Raw genomic sequence first — 17,957 nt, 5'->3', positions numbered from 1 at the left:
ATCTACTTCTATAAAAGGTTGGTCATTTCAGCCGCTTTCGGAAAGAACATTGTAAAAGAGCTGATTATTTCCCAAGAAAAATTGTAATAAATTTCAATCACATCAATGGAGAAACCTCAAATTTGCATAAAATTATTGCAAAAAGTATGTGCTAATACCATTTTATATTTATGCCTTTTCAATTTTAAGTTTTCAAATATTTGAATAATGTTTTGTTATTTTTATCATTTCTTTTTTCTCATTATCTCATAGTTTTTAAAATTTGTCTAGCCCTTTTAATTTATTTTTATTTTTTTGTTGTTAAATACTAGATCCATAAATAATTAATACGATGCAAAAAACCGTGTTTAGCTAAAAACAAAATCATCTAAATTTTATATAATTTTTTTTTTAAGAAAACTTACTTTGTTGATATAAGGGTTGAATACAGATACAGTTCTGATTAGAGTATAATATGAGAAAAATTATTAAAATAATAATATACATAATTAAATCATTAAATAAAATTTTATAAAAACGTTGAACTTGGCTCTCAAGTTTATGAACATATATGCCAAAGAAATTTTCAAAAAGATTATTGTATATCAAAATATTATACATACATGTATACATATATATATATATACATATTTTTTTTTTCGCCATACCTATATATATATATTATTTATATATATAAAATATTTGAAAAGAGTGTTTTTAAGTTATATAAAAAATACAACACAGCTTAGAGAAGTATGCTTAACTTTTGAATGACACAATAATTATCTCTATATGGATCTAAAAATTAAGAATGACTAATTTACAGAGCTATCTCACATGTATTATCTTTTGAATAACAACATATTTTTAGGATTTCAGATATTTTCCCTTTTTTATTTACTATTTATCATTGGATCTTGTGTTTTAAAATAAGTATGTAGATATCAAATGTATATTTCATTAAAAAAAAATCAAATTCTTAAATTTTGTATTGCTCAAAATAAATTTGTTGAAATGTGTTAGTTGTTTGAAAATTTGAATGTATTTATTTGATGAAATTTAATAAAAGTAAAACACAAATTCTATAAAAAGTTGGGTTATTTCTTGAAAAGGTGGAAATAATATTTTAATAATTCAGAATAAAATTTGACTAGTAAAAACATTTTCAGATTTACCTTTGGTGGATATAACTCTTTTAGACAAAATAAAAATGAAACTTTCTACAACAAAAAAAAATGAATTAGTAAAAAGGAAACAACACTAGGATTTCTTAGTCAAATAAAAACCCAAAAGAATGCTTTCAAGTAAATATAGGAAAAATAATTTAAATATATTAGTGTAAATATATTTTTCTTATTTTAAATATAGTGAAAAAGGAACTATAGACATGTAACTCTGAATTAAAATAAATTCCAGGATTTTGAATTGTTTCACTTATGGTTTTGATATTTTTATGAGATTTTTGTATTTATATTTATTTAATCAATTCTACAAAATAATTGATTTTTTTATAAAATAAGAAAATATTTTTACTAAAATAAAACTGGTACAAACCTAAACAAACAGAAATAATTTTTATTCATAATTTCAATTAAAATAAAATATTTTTTTCTGTATCACTTAAACATATTTCCTGGATCATGTATATCTAATCACACATTTAACCCCAAACCAATACATCACAAAACTCATTTTTTGATAACCGAGATTTAATCTTAGAGGATCAAATAGTGGATTGACAATGTGTGACCAAAATACACAATAAAATAATTCTACTCTTAAGAAGATTCAATACATCTCATCTATTGTTCAAGAACTTCAATATTATATGAAATTCTTTTTACAGTCTCTAACACACTTAAATTCCTAAGCTTTATTTTGAAAGGTAGAGAAATCTTAGATATTTTAGAGACCTTCTTAAATGAGCATCCTTGCACAAAAGTATAAGATTTTACCAGTACATCTTCTTAAAGTTCTTAAAGGAAGAAGTTTGACTTGGTAAAAAAAAATGTTATCAATTCAGCTTTGATTTGGAAGATAAACTTGATTATAGGTCCAGAAAATATTTTTAGAGGTTAGATTTGAAAAGAGAAGACTTAATGAGTGTAGCATATGTAATCAAGTGAAAAGGGTTTAATGGATTTTTTTTTGTCGAAAACCACTACAAATCGGGTGAAAATGGCTTAGTGGTTAAAACATTATAGATGATAATCAGGCTGATTTTTGGTCTGATAGTTGGTTACCAATAGTGTAGATCAAGAACATAACTGGTGATGCTGACACTCAGTTAATGGGGATTCATCGAGCCGATCGGCTTTTCAGGCTGTTACAGCGACATCTTGGCTTATTTGTTTGAAGTCGCCATAGAAACTTTTCAAATCTCCTCACTCAGATTCTGACCACTCCTATTCCCTATGTTTCTGAGAGTAGTGTGTCATAATAAGTGACTCCACATTACTTAAAGAAATCATTGACTCTATTTTTTAAGAAAATCATTACCAAAAATATCCTTTGTTTTCCATAAAGTAATCTATCTAAAACTCAGTTTTTAGTAGAAAAATTTCATTGTAAAAATCCATTGCTCCTCCCAAGAATGTAGCTAAAATTTCAGAATCTTCACATAAAAAGATAAAAAAATACTGAAAATTTGCCTGAAAATTTGGTGGATCACATAAAGGTTCTCTCCATCCAATCTGCATTACAAAGTTGTGTTGTGTCCATATTTATAGATATTTTACAAATATATAATATTATGAAGCTATTGTGTTTGCTCAAAAAAGTTAATAATTTGTTTATGTTATGTGGAGTCACTTATTGTGATATATTAAATTATACAAATATTTATTATCAATTACCAAGGTATTGTATTTGCTTCACTCCTCCACCTCAAACATGCTTATTGTGAAGGTGAAGTTTAGTGTAAAACAAACATAATAGCTTGGTAATTGATGTTTAATATTTCTATAATCTAGTATGTCACAGTAAGTGACTCCATATTACCTAAACAAATCATTGATTTTGAACAAACACAATAGTTTGATAATTCATGATATATATATATATATATATATAAGATTTAGGAACATGGACAAAACACGACTTTGTAAAGTAGATAGGATGGGGAATACGTTGACATGATCTGATCCACCAAATCTTCAAACATATTTTCAGTAAATTTTATCTTCTCTTATGTGAAGATTCTGACATTTTTACTGCTTATTTTGAAGGGTAATGAACTCTTCACAATGATTTTTTCTCTAAATAATGAGTTTTAGGTAGTTCTATACAATTAAAACAGATGCAATTTTAGTTTCCGCATCCAAACACCTCTTATTTTTTTGAAACTAAATCTGTTTGGAAACTGTTTTGATATTAATCCAATTTAGATAATATTTTATTTAAAAAGTATATTTTATTTATATTTTAATTTAATTCTGAAAATATATATAGATCACAATTGTACAATAGAATTCTTGCATTCATATTTTTTTTTAAGGTAATTGATATAGAGTAAGGGGATTAATGTGCAACATTTTTTCATGAATGTCGATGATCTACTTCATTTTAGGGCATGAACGTGTAATATTTTTTCACCACTTTGATCCAGTTCATTAATATTCATATATTATTTAATCAATTTTTACATTCATGTTTTTTTTTTTTTTGAAAGAATCATTCAAAAAGATGGTGACCAACGAATATCTGAATCTGTGCATTACAGAACTGAACGATATAATTACAGTTTCTTTTAAGAAGCTTAATTATGAAATTAGTGACATCCAATCAAAGTTGGATTTTTTGACGAAAGAGGTTATTTTTCTACAACAAAATTGCAAAAACAAAAGTTATTTGGTATGTATAATTTTTAACAAAAATTTCTATTAAAATACTATATACTCTTATTGTATTATACAGATTATAGAATAATGTATTGTTTTGTAGAAACACAAACTTGAGTTGGAAGATCATACAGATCATACTCTATTGCCGTTTACTGAAGAGAGTACAATGAACAAAAATCTGAATCATGCTTTTGATTTCGCCAAAATGACTAAAGTTTCGATGGAAAAAGATGGAAACCAAATCAGCAAATATATGGAAAAGTTGTATCTACAGAATTATCGGTGGATATTGTGGATAAAATACCATCGAGAGAACATATATTTAGAAAAAGAAAAATCTAAAAGATAAAAGGATGTCTTAAAGATTATGTTCTTAGTGGAATCCTGTAGCAAAACTCACAGGAACTTGTAACGCATATGATCATTTTGCTATGGTGGATCAAGAAAAATCTGATTGGTTCGATGCATGGATGAAAGTTGAGAAGTAAGTATTGATTAGATATGTGCAATGCTCATTTTGTGTAATATTCATTTCTGACATTTAAGTTTTCATTGCAGAGATATAACCGTTGATTTAGGCACATGTGATGGTGATGCAGATAAAAATTTCTTCTGACTTTATGACACAAAAAAAAATGGTTGGACGACAGAGTAAATATAAAAATAGTCATTATTTTACTATAGATGATTTTATATGTATATTTGGTGACAGCACATCAACTCTGCTATGTCTTTGTTAAGACGAAGATTGTCAGCTGTCCCATGTCCATTTCAAAGTGAAAGATTAGCATTCATGGATATACCATTCACAATATTGATGATTAGTATCTATAGAGTTTTCTCAAAAAATCCAAAAGAATATGTTTGGAATAGTTTAGTTATCGATTACTTCAATGGTCTCTTACCTCGATGTGAAAAAAACAGAAAAGAGATTTGGAGTAGATGTGGATGACGTTTATGTGGTTTTAAACGTAAACAACAATCATTGGATTGCTCTTGCTATTTTGATTCTTCACCGACAGCTTGATGTGTATGACAGGAGTGTTGTGATACTGATGATAAAGCTTGCTATCAGTTTGTGAAGCTGTATGCAAAGCTATTTCCACATTTGATCAGATCGTTAAGTCTTCCTGTTGATCAAAGTGCAAGTGTTGCCCAGTATACCACTAAGATGCAAAACAGAATTCTTCGAAATATACAATCAGGTGATTGTGGAATATATGCATTGAAATATATTGAGTGTCTTGCCTTGAATTGCGATATGGAAGCTGGTCTCTGTGATGTAAATATGAAGAACATTCAGAAGAAAATGGTGGCAGAATTTTTTTTCGGGAGCAGATCATTGTGGAAGACTTTAAACATTTTATGTTCTTCTAGCTTTTTTTTTTTAGTTTGGGATTTTTAGGATTTTAGAGGTTCTTTTTAGGATTGACACTAGCTCTAAAACTTTTGTCTCAATTCAGTTTTCTGTTACAGTTCTTTTTAGTCTCGGATTTTTAGGATTTTAAAGGGTTTTTTTTAGGATAGGTATGAGCTCTAAAAATTTTGTCTCAGTTCAGTTGTTCTTAGATTCGTTTTTCAAAACCAGTTTTGGTTTGGTGATTAGATGATATGAGTTTCAATTCTTTATTAGAGTTAGTGTCTTAATTTCTATTTGAATTTAAATCCACGAAGGAGAGACTTAAGACCATTAATGTACGAGACCAAACCCCAAGTCTCCGAAGATAACCAGAATTGGCCTGTCGATGGTCTAACCTCATTTGGTTAGCCAACTGATTTGGTCCGGTGGTGAGCAAAGGTCTGATAGGACCGAAAACGCCTGTGTAGCAACAATCTTATTAGATACTAGATCCAGTGCTAACCTGAAAAGGAAGAGGATGGATGAGTAATTTGGATTATCCAGTGAGGTGAACCTTAAGATATTCATTATCACTTCCAGCATATTATAACATAGAAATTAAAAAAAAAACTAATCCTAAAACAAGCTCAAGCAGGACTTAATCCTAGACTTCTAGACATTAAGACACAAGAACAATCATCTGGTAAACTAAGTTCATTTTTCGTCAATTCGCCTTAACTCATCATCATGCTCAAGGCATGGCACAACTCCCGTCAATTCTCCTCATCATGCTCAAGGCATGGCAAACTCTATGCATCTTTTAAGTTATTCAACAAGCACTTTAATTTCCAAACAAGAGCAAAGCTCTGCAGAGGATGACATCCTATCTCAAGGAATCAGACTACCACCTGTGATATGCTAAGTCTGACACATCACCATTTACGGGCACACAGACATGCAGTTCACCAAAACCGCCTAGCGATGTGGATCATCCTTTCTTCCAGGCATGAACCCCAACAAACAATAATCGAACTTTTTGTCTCTAGAGAAATGCATTGGCAAAGAGAGAGAGAAGAGCAGAGTAACGCCATGGAGGTGAGGAGAAAGGAGAGGATGAGAAGAAAAATCATGAAGCGGCAAAGAGGAGAAGAGAGGAAAGGAGGTGACTATCACTGGAGAGAAAAATGAGAAAAGATTAGGGTTGTTGTAGATTAGAGGGTTTGTATAGGGATTTTTAATTGGGGTTTAATTGGGATTAGAAAACCATTAAAAAGAATATAATTAAACCAATCTCTTAATGGGTTGGATTATTACAAACTCCCCCTGTTACACAGGATTTGTCCCCGAATCCCTCTAAATACAAGGGCAGATGATATGAAAGGAGGGGAATATCAGGGAGGCTCGAGAAGGAAGGGAGGAACAGAGAATAGCTGAAAATAATTTCAAGCGAAATTGGGGAGAGGACATGGCTGGAATAAAAGGAGGAAATGAATAGGTGACATAACTTTATGCTAAAAGAATGAGGGAATGATAGACATGAATGAAAATATAGACAATATAAAAATTACAGGAAGGCGAGAACTGAAGATAAATGATATGAACTTTTTATAGTGAAGAAAAGAGGAAAAGAAAACGATATAGAGGAGTTTATAATGAGGTCATAAGAACGAATTACGAGAGAAATTTATAGCCAGAAGAGAAAAGGAACTAGAAGCAGAAGAGCCATTGCAACAGACGGAAGGAACAGGAGAATATTTATTTTCAAATCTGCTAAAAAGAAAAGAAGAAGGTATACCAGAGAGCTTATGATGGAAAAATGAGAAGGAAGTGTGATTGAGGCTACAATACAGAAGGAAGAAAAGAAGCAAAAAAAACTAGAAAATGAAAATACCATGAAATTTATGGGAAGGAATATATATATATATATATGTATGTATGTATGTATGTATGCACTGGAAGAAATCTTATGGGAAAAAGGGATAAAAGGAGAATTTGAAATATTTTTTTGTTTGTAGAAGGGAAGAGAAGCGAACAAGCGAGAAGGGCTTATGGTGAAGAGAAGAAAATATGCCATGAAAAGATACCACCTTGTATCCACTACTCAAGAGAAGAGAAAAAAAAGTTTCACAAAATTTATGGCAAGAAATAGAAATGAAGGAATAGAGAAAAAAGGACACCATGAAACTAATGGTGAAGATGGGAAGAAAAAGAGTACATATACATATATTGAAGAAAATATGATGAGAAAAATAGGAAAAATAGTATAGGCAGAAAAAACTGATACCACTTTGTACCCTCAATACAAAAGAAGGAAAGAATAGAAGAAAAAGGCACAGAAAAATTTGCGGTGAAGAAAAGAAAGAAAGAGTAGATTGGAAAAAGTATTTTTTTTTTGAAAAAGAATGGATGGGTATATCATAGAATTTTGAAAAGAGAGAGGAGAAAAAGAAACACACACACATATATATATATATATTTATATATAAATCGAGGGACTTAAGATGAAAAAGGTAATGAAGGAATATATATTATTCTGAGAAACTTATAATAGAAGACTTTAGGAAAGGCATATGCATCTTACCGAAAGAAATCTCATGACAAAAAAAAAAGAAGAGAAGGAACATTTTGAAACCTATACATATATATATATATATATATAATTTTTATTTGAAAGAGGAGAAGGTTGCCATAAGACTTATGATAGGAAAAAGAAGGAATTATCACCATAAGAGGAAAACAAGGAAAAATAGAGGAAGAAAGAAATTTGGAAAATGAAGGGAGAGAAAAGTTACCATGAATCTTATGGTGAGGAAAAAAAAGGAAAAAACACCATCAGACTTATGATGAAGGAAAAGGAGAAGAAGATGAAGAAGGAAGACCTGGATTTCTTCATAGTCTGAACCTGCTCGCCTTATGGTTGGAAGCTTAGGGTTCGAAACGCAGAGTGGTGTTGTAGACAGAACTTAAAGAGAGCGAGGGAAGGCTACTAATCACTAACCAATACAAATGCTCCTACACATTCATCTACTTATTTATATATTTATATATTCACACACATATTTTTTTTAAGAGTAAAAATACGTTTATTAATAAAAAGGAGGAGCATAACATTTTTTTTTATAAAAAAATAAAAAAAACATAGTTTATTGCTGAAACAGTTTAAAATAATAATAAAAAAACTTCATAAATAATCTAACTCCAGAAACAGTTTGTAAGAAAAGGAAAAGATCCAATAAAACATAAAGTTTATTGCTGAAATATAGATCTTCTTGCATTTTTCAGCGCAAAATCGTTCATTAAACTGTCGTAGTCGAGTTTTTCAACCATAGTTGTCTCAATTGATAACAAAACTAACTCATTCAATCGCTCTTGTGACATAATAGAACGCAAATAATTCTTTATCAGCTTCATCTTCGAGAAAATTCTTTCAGCAGTGGTAACCGATACCGGAATAGTTAACAATATGCGATAAGCAATTTCTGTGTTTTGACAACAATCCTCCATTTTTTTCAAAAAATCAAGCACTTCAATAGGCTTATGAACATCATCTGGTATTGATACTCGAAGAATTTTCAGTTCCATAAATAAATCATCACCATCTATGTTTGAATGTGTATCATTCTTTAAAGAAGCCTCCAAATTCGCACATGATCTCTTCAAACTATCATTGCTGGCCAATTTTAGTTTTTTTATATCAATAAAAAACCCAAACGTTTGTTCATACTTTTGGAACTGTTCAAACCTGGACTCGGGAGAAACTAGAGCTTGATCTATGAGTGTATTGAAGTAATCAATCCGGAAGCACTCTTCTGGTGACAATAACACGTTTTCATTAGTTATGTTCTTGTCTTCATCATAATGATTATTTCTTCTAACGATACGTTTTTTCCTTGCAGGAAATTCAGCTTCAATCTCCATATCAACTGCAATCTGCTTAGCCTTAGCTTTTGCTTCTTCGAAACCCGTATCCCGATATTCTTGAAAATATGTCACAAGCACTTTCAATTGGTGTATCGCAGCATCAATATCAATGTTTTCGGACTGCAGACTCTTGCTTACTGCGTTAACAACAAAAAGAAGGTCATACCAAATAACCATACCAAACAAGAACTCGAAACTCCAATTCCATGTGTTTCACTTAGAGTAAGAGATTCAGCATCACTTCGTGTTCCTGGGTCTTTCAACCAAGTAAAGCAAAGCTTCTCTGATTTCTAAGGCTTGAAACCGTACTGCTTCGACACTTTCAACATGACTTTCCCAACGTGTTAGAGACAATGGTTTAAGGCTTAAACCTTTAACATGATTTTCCTTGAATATGTCCCATCTATTTGTTGAGCTAACGTTTTCACAACTGCAAATATTCTCAGTAATACTTCTCTCCAATGGCTTCTCTCTCTGTTTAGTTCTTCTTGAGCATGTTTATCAATTGTAAGATTTTTTTGTAATCTCACCTCCAACTCTTTCCAACGTAGCATCAAGTAAGATGGTTATGAGAAACTTCATGTTCTTTCAGCCTTCTCAAAAAAATTTTCCACTCACTACTTCCTGTGGTTGCTAAGGAACCAGCATGATTTTCCTGATTGAACAACGTGCAACAAAAACAAAAAGCTTTATACAAAGATTTTGAGTATATCAGCCATCGCCAATTTTTTTTCTCTCCATTTACCATATCTCTTGTGTAGAATCCATGTGAGAAATGCCTACCAATATCATCCTTCAGAAACCGATAATCACTTGGTAACCTTATCATAGGACCATTTTCAACCAATAAATCTCTCAATCTCATATCAACGTGTTCCCAATTTCCGGGATCAGCAATATCTTTTTTTTTTTTGGTTCACTTTCCTCTTCACCTTGATTCCCAATTTCCTCTTGAGGAGTTTCTTTAGTAATTCTCCTCTTCACCTTGATTCTCAGTTTCTTCGTGAGGAGTTTCATTACATTCAACTGAATTCTCAGATCAATATCATGTTCTTCATCTTTGTTAATGTCTTCATCTTCGTCTTTTTGAAGTTTGCTATTCTGACCAATATTTACAAACTTGTCCATAGAACCTGCTATAGATTAGATAAATTTTTCTTTTTTCTTCCTCCTATTTCTGTTTTTAGCGCCCAATGGTTGACTTTTTTTTACTCGCAATGGTGACATTTTTCAAGCCCAGTCAGACAAATCAGAAAACAATTTCTTTTTATACCGATTAATCACCAAATCTTCTGAAAAAAACCGATGTTTAAAATTAAACTGGTTGGATCACCAAATAGAAGTGACAGATCCTAGTGAGCCTATCACTTAGTGTGGCTTTCTCGATATGCTGATGTGGGAGCAACACCCTATTTTATATTGAGTTCTCAGATTCTTCTCTCATTGTAATTGTCGATGTGGGACAATTTACAAAACAATTTTCTCCTTTTTTTGTTTTTTGTTTTTTTTTTCTTTTTTTTTGTTTTGTGATTGTTTACTTATTTGTCGGTAAAAAAATTGATTCAGTTACAAGAGCTATAATTTTTTTTATTATAAGGATTATATAAATATTTAAACCAAAAAATATATGTCTAGTAAAAAAATTTTAACCAAAAAAATATGCCCTTTAGAGTGGATGCCTGCGGCAGTTGCCTACCATGCCTGTCCTCAGAAAACACACATATATATATATATATATATAAATCGAGGGACTTAGAATGAAAAAGGTAATGAAAGAATATATATTATTCTGAGAAACTTATAATAGAAGACTTTAGAAAGGGCATATGCATCTTACCAGAAGAAATCTCATGAAAAAAAAAGGAAGGAACATTTTGAAACCTATACATATATATATATATTAGATTTTTATTTGAAAGAGGAGAAAGTTGCCATGAGACTTATGGTAGGAAAAAGAAGGAATTATCACCATAAGAGGAAAACAAGGAAAAATAGAGGAAGAAAGAAATTTAGAAAATGAAGGGAGAGAAAAGTTACCATGAATCTTATGGTGAAGAAAAAAAAGGAAAAAACATCATAAGACTTATGATGAAGGAAGAATAAAAAGAGAAGAAGATGAAGAAGGAAGACCAGAATTTCTTCATAGTCTAAACCTGCTCGCCTTATGGTTGGAAGCTTAGGGTTCGAAACGCAGAGTGGTGTTGTAGACAGAAATTAAAGAGAGCGAGGGAAGGCTACTAATCACTAACCAATACAAATGCTCCTACACATTCATCTACTTATATATGATGATATTTATATATTTATATATTTACACACATATTTTTTTAAGAGTAAAAATACTTTATTAATAAAAAGAAGGAGCATAACATTTTTTTTTAAAATGGAAAGAAAAAGAACATCAACACAAAATCTAACTAATTTCTATTAAAACTTAAAAGCAATCAATAAGTCAAACAAATAAAAACAGAGTTTGAAAACAAGTTCCACTCCTAGGATTTTTTTTTTTAAATGCAAAGAAGCACACAAATCATCTATCGGAAGACGGATCTTCTTCCCCTTTATTATCAGAGGAGATGACACCAGTTCTTTGCTAAACTTCACTTGAAAACGAAGGGTGATCTTTTTGCGTATGTCTGACGAATATGGAAGAAGGTGAGAGCAAGGAAGAACAAACAAAACATAGAAGATAGGAAAAGAGACAATCTAGAAGATAGAATTTCTAACCAAAAACTCTTATCTAACATGTTCTTGCTACCAGTTTTGAAATCAAATCATCAAGATGGTCTATATCTCTTTTTTTCTATAAACATTTTTTTTAAGCAATTTGTTTTTTGAAAATATGTATTAATATATAGGTATATTTTTTTTTGAAAAACCAAAAATTTTGAAAACATTTTTTTAAAAACCGTCAAAACCGTAGGCGCGACCTCCTAGAACAGAACTAGGAAGTCTCCCTGAGCTCTGATACCACTTTGTAACAGACCAAACTCCGGGTCTCCGGAGATAACCAGAATTGGCATGTTAGATCAATGGTCTAACTTCATTTGTTTAGCCATCTGGTTTGGTCCAGTGGTGAGCAGAGGTCTGCAGGACCGGAAATGCTTGTGTAGCAACAATCTTATTAGATACTAGATCCAGTGCTAACCTGAAAATTAAAGGAAAAGGAGGGGTGAGCAATTTGGATTATCCAGTGAGGTGAACCTTAAGAGATTCATTATCATTTCCAGCATATTATAACATAGAGATTAAGAAAAATCTAATCCTAAAACAAGCTCAAGCAAAACTCAATCCTAGACTTCTAGACATTAAGACACAAGAACAATCATCCGGTTAACTAAATTTATTTTCCATCAATTCGCCTAAACTCATCATCATGCTCAAGGCATGGCAAACTCCATCATACTCAAGGTATGACAAACTCCTTCATGCTAAAGGCATGGCACAACTCCCATCAATTCTCCTCATCATGCTCAAGACATGGCAAACTCTATACATCTTTTAAGTTATTTAACAAGCACTTTAATTTCCAAACAAGAGAAAAGCTCTGCAGAGGATGACATCCTATTTCAAGGAATCAGACTGCAACTTGTGATATGCTAAATCTGACACATCACCATTTACGGGCTCACAGACATGCGGTTCGCCAAAACCGCTTAGCGATGTGGAACATCTTTTCTTCCAGGCAAGAACCCCAACAAACAATAATCAAACCTTGTGTCTCAGCACAAGCCGATCACCTCATTTCTAGCTACTTTAAACTAATTATCTAATCATTAACCAACAAACACAACATCATCAAACCACACAACTTTTCAATCATTTAATTCTTTCTCTTAAACACTTTTAATTAATCACTAGCAACCTAGTTCATCAGCAATCATTAACCAGCAACCTAGTTCATCAGCAATCATTAACCAGCAATAACCAGATCTTAAAGGACCTAGGCCCATAAAACTCTAGGCAAAGTGCTTTGGCGGCGGCCGCACGAAGCAATAAGGAAATATTCCGAAAATCTTTCCCGAGATTCTCGGCTAGGCGGTTCATAGACTTTATATAAATAGTTGCTGTAAAGAATTCATGATGTAACTTTTGCAATCCTAAGCAATAAAGACTAAACACTTTCGCAGCAATAAAAACCTTTTTTTGATCTTACTGTTCTTGCGATAAACCCTAGGAATTTCGGATCCCTTAAGTTTTCCTTAACAAATTTTTGGTTGTGCGAGTTTTGGCTCACACATGCATTTGTTGTGCATTATTGACTAAGTTTTTTAGTTATTTAATCATTATTTGTATATGTTGATAATTTATGGCTAGAAGTTTGTCAATTAACTCTCAGTTTTTACGTTTCTGTTATTCTTGGTTTGAGAAAAAAATTTGTGTTGATTTTTTTTTTCAGTTCCAATTTGTTCTGTTTAAAATTATCTTATTACACGTTTCTTTTTTCTTTTTTTTTTCTAAAATTATTTTGGATTTTTTCTTTTCTTTTACAGAACATGAAGATGTGTCTCATTATTAACCAAGTGTACAAAAAACCAGAAAAATTCTGTCAAATGAGAAGAGGGGAAAGATTTTTGGTGCTTCATTAGAGAGGAGTATTGATGGAAAGTTGGCAAAAAATACAACAAGAGAAGTTTCTCAGTAATTTTTGGTGTCCATATGTATAGTACAAATGATTTGAAAACGAGCGAAAGAGACGGTTAATAGTGGAAGACTTTATGTATCTCATTGGAGAACGGAGAATTATGGTCGCAAAAGAATCTCAATTGAGCCAAATCAAGTTGCTGGTATTCCATTGTGCAAAAGAACAACTTTACGGTCGATGTCTATGGCTATGGGTGTGAGTCTATCAACATTATTCAGACAAAAAAAAGAAGGACTTGTTTGACGGCATACTAATAGCACCAAGCCTCATTTAAAGGAAGCCAATATGAAAGGTAGACTCCAATTTTGCATCTCTATGTTGGATAAGAATACTCTTCCTCATGAACCCAAGTTTGTTGATATGTACAATATGGTTCATATCGATGAAAAATGGTCCTATATAACAAAGAAGACCAAGAAGCATTATCTACTTCCGATTGAAGAAGAGCCACATCGTACATGTCAGAGTAAAATTTATATCGGTAAAGTAATGTTTTTAGCGGCGATGGCTCGTCCAAGGTTTGACGAAGAAGGAAATGAGATATTTTATGGAAAAATTGGAATATTTCCATTTGTTACTTGGCAGCCGGCTAAGAGACGGAGTAAAAATAGAGATACTGGAACTTTAGAGCTAAAATCATCAACATCTGTCAAGAGAGAAGATATAAAAGAATGTTTGACTGAAAAGGGTATTCCAGCTATTCATGAAAAATGGCCAAGAGAAGATCGAGGAAGGACTATATTTATTCAACAAGATAATGCAAGAACACATGTTGAGTGTGGAGATAAAGATTTCCAAGAAGCTGCATCAAAAAAAGGTTTTGATATTCAATTGATGTGTCAACCGCCAAACTCGCCGGATTTAAATATTTTAGATCTTGGGTTTTTTAATGCCATCCAGTCTTTAGAGAATAAGGAAAGCCCAAAAACCATAGAAGATCTTGTTTGTGCGGTTGAAGAGTCTTTTGAAAAATATTCGATGGAAAAGGTAAACCATATGAGCGTGAACTTGGATATAACTTACGCAGCCGTGAACGTGGATATAACTATACAAGCGTGAACTTGGATATAACTATACAAGCGTGAACTTGGATATAACCATATGAGCAGCTATATTTAAAGAACATGAATATAACCATACAAGCGTGGATGAAGAACTAAAATGAGTGTGGACGTCTTGATAATGACGGGTGCGTAAGTATTTGAAAACAATTTCAGTGTGTACATAAAAAATAATGAGCAGTTATATTTAAAAAATATGGATATAACCATAGAAAAGTAGAAGATGATCAGACTAAGTATTTTATTTAAAGACGAGTAAGAATGAATATGGATAAAGGTATATTTGTGATAAAGACCATCTTTACGTGGATGGTTAAACTAAATTCAGGTTACCATTTGTATTGAGACGACATATTGTGGACGTGACTATGTGACTATAAAAAATGAATATGGATATAGACATATTTAATGGGGAGAGCATAAATAATAAGTTCTGTTAGAGCCATTGAATGTCCATATGTTTGTGTGGACAAGTCCAAATTATGTTTGTGAGCAACAGAGACATATCCACATTAATTGTAAACGGAAAAGGTAGCAAAGAGTTGGCCGGAGATCCATGGAACATGGTCTGCTGGGTGATAGGATGCCAATGATTAATTTGCGAGACCGGAAAGATTCTAGGTGTGGACAAATATATAAAAAAAAAACAAGGTAGGTTCGGACAAAAACAGAAAAATGGGTAAAGATTGGCAATGAACAATTAATTTATCCCACTTAAAATATTGATTGGTCAAGGTATTACACTACAAATTGTCCAAAAATAATTGTCCATAATATATCGTCCATTAAAAGTTGCGTCGTGAATAAATCATTTTGGATACATGGTTATCCACTCATATACACAAAATAATAAAATTAATTGAATTGTAGAGATGTTATAATTGATAATATCATAGTAAATTCATTTTTGACCATGTAGACGTGTCCACAAGATAAATAAAAATAATGAATAATTTGTGTCTAACTGGTACATATTGATGATCTACTAAATTTTGTTATATGGACAAGTTATTAATATTGGGGGTTTTAGGAAGAAAGCTCTCATGTTTTAAGACAAGTGAATAAGTGAGACAATATGGACGTTCAAGAATCTTGTCCAATTTGGTATGAGTAAAAATATGAATAACTTGGTGTTATGATCGTTGTGCTCTGTTCAATGAAACATTTACATGTAATGGTGTCCATATAAACCTATCTACATCTTATATGCCGAGTTATGGACACATTCACAAATTTAACGGATATCCCATTTTTGGAAAATTAGCATCAAACTCCACCTAATTCTCTGGACGTATCCACTTATGTGTGATACCATGATGGTCCGTCCACGATTTGTTGGTTATATTGCATCTCAAATATAGGTATGTATATAGACTCACCATCCACATCCATCTGGTTCTCACCATCCACGTCCATCTGGTTCTCACCATCCACGTCCATCTGGTTCTCACTATCCACGTCCATCTTGTTTACACCATTCACATCCATCTGGTTCTCACCATCCACATCTTCGACGAAATCAAAAGTATCGAGCCAAATACGAGATTTTTTTTTTTCCATGGATCATTGATCTCTGTTGTGAATCAACCCTAAGATCTTTTCCTCATGCCTCTGAATCGAGTCTCCCTAAGAAATCTGTTGTGATTCTCGATCTGTTATGATTCTCGATGACGGGTCTGGTAACGGCAACCACGGTAAGTCCGGCGGCAACGGCGGAGAGCCTCTACCTCTCCTCATACCCAAATTAGAAAATATGTAAAGAACTAGAAAAAAAACAGAAGAAGAAAGTGTAGAAAGAAAAAGAAAGTGTGGAAGAAGAAAGAAGAAAAAAAGTACCAAGGAAGAAAGAAGGAAGAAAGAAGGAAGAAAGAAGGAAGAAAGAAGGAAGAAAGAAGAAAGACGAATAAAGTAAGAAGATGTAGAGAACCAGAAAAAATCGTCTATTCTATTAAAACAGAAGCACTTTTAGTACCTGTTTCCAAACACACCTAAATTTTTTAAAAATATTTTATTTTATATTATAGTAAATTTCAAAAATTGGCTATTAATTTGGATATTGTTAGATTTCATTAAATATAGGTTATATTTAATTTAATTTTCAAATTATTCGATTTTTTAATTAATTTTAATTACGAAAATTTAGATTCAATTTAATTTGAAAGAAAACTACAAATTATAAATAAATTTATTACAAAAATTTAGATAATAATTTTAGTTATTTGAGAATTCTTTTTTTTTCTCAGTTACTTGAGAATTCTTTGAATATAAGTTAGATTTAATTTAATTTTTAATTTAAATAAAATTTTCATAATAATACAAATGGTAAATGAATATCTTATTGTATTTTATAATAATCAATCGGTCTAAAGTATAAAATATTCAATATTGATAAATATTTATATTATACAATAATATGGTGGAGCAAGTTAGAGTTATGCACTTATAATTACAGTTTTATTCGGATTAGTTTGTCAAATTATGTAAAATATTAAAAAATAATTTGAGATAATTAAACGGACCGGCTAGCCAATTCATAGATATGTAGATTGTTTATGTGTAAATCTAAATTTACATAATAACAAAGTTCATAATTAACATTAGATCAATATATACTTAATTAACTCATATCCTTATTCTACTAATATAGAAATTTATACTATTCAAAGTTAAAACATAATAACAAAATTCTTGATTAAAAAAATAATAAAATGAAATTCTATAAAATAAATTTATATTAGAAATAAAAATGAAAAATTCTCGTGCGGATGCACGGGGTTAGAATCTAGTTATTGTTTAAGTGGTATACATATTTTTGGTTTAATAACAAAAAGGGGCATATTATATTTTAGCAAATGAAAGTTTGAAAAAGTGCCACTAAATACGAAAGTGTCAAAATCTGTAAATTATAACTAAAAAAATGTCATATAGCGTAAATATTTCTTACTTTTTACTTTGAACATTGAAAACAGCTTATATTATGAAACAAAAAAAATCATTCAAAACTGCTTATATAAAGAAACAGAAGGAATATATAATATACATATATATAACTATAATTAGATTTACTCTATTTATATTTAATTTAAATATAAGTTATGAACCACTTTTCTCATTCAACAATATATTGAACCGTTCGATCTGCTTGCTCTGCATTTGATCTGCCAGATCTA

This window comes from Eutrema salsugineum, unplaced genomic scaffold, assembly GCF_000478725.1.
Source record: "Eutrema salsugineum unplaced genomic scaffold, Eutsalg1_0 scaffold_8, whole genome shotgun sequence".
Classification (NCBI taxonomy): domain Eukaryota; kingdom Viridiplantae; phylum Streptophyta; class Magnoliopsida; order Brassicales; family Brassicaceae; genus Eutrema; species Eutrema salsugineum.
This window is presented reverse-complemented; position numbering follows the sequence as displayed.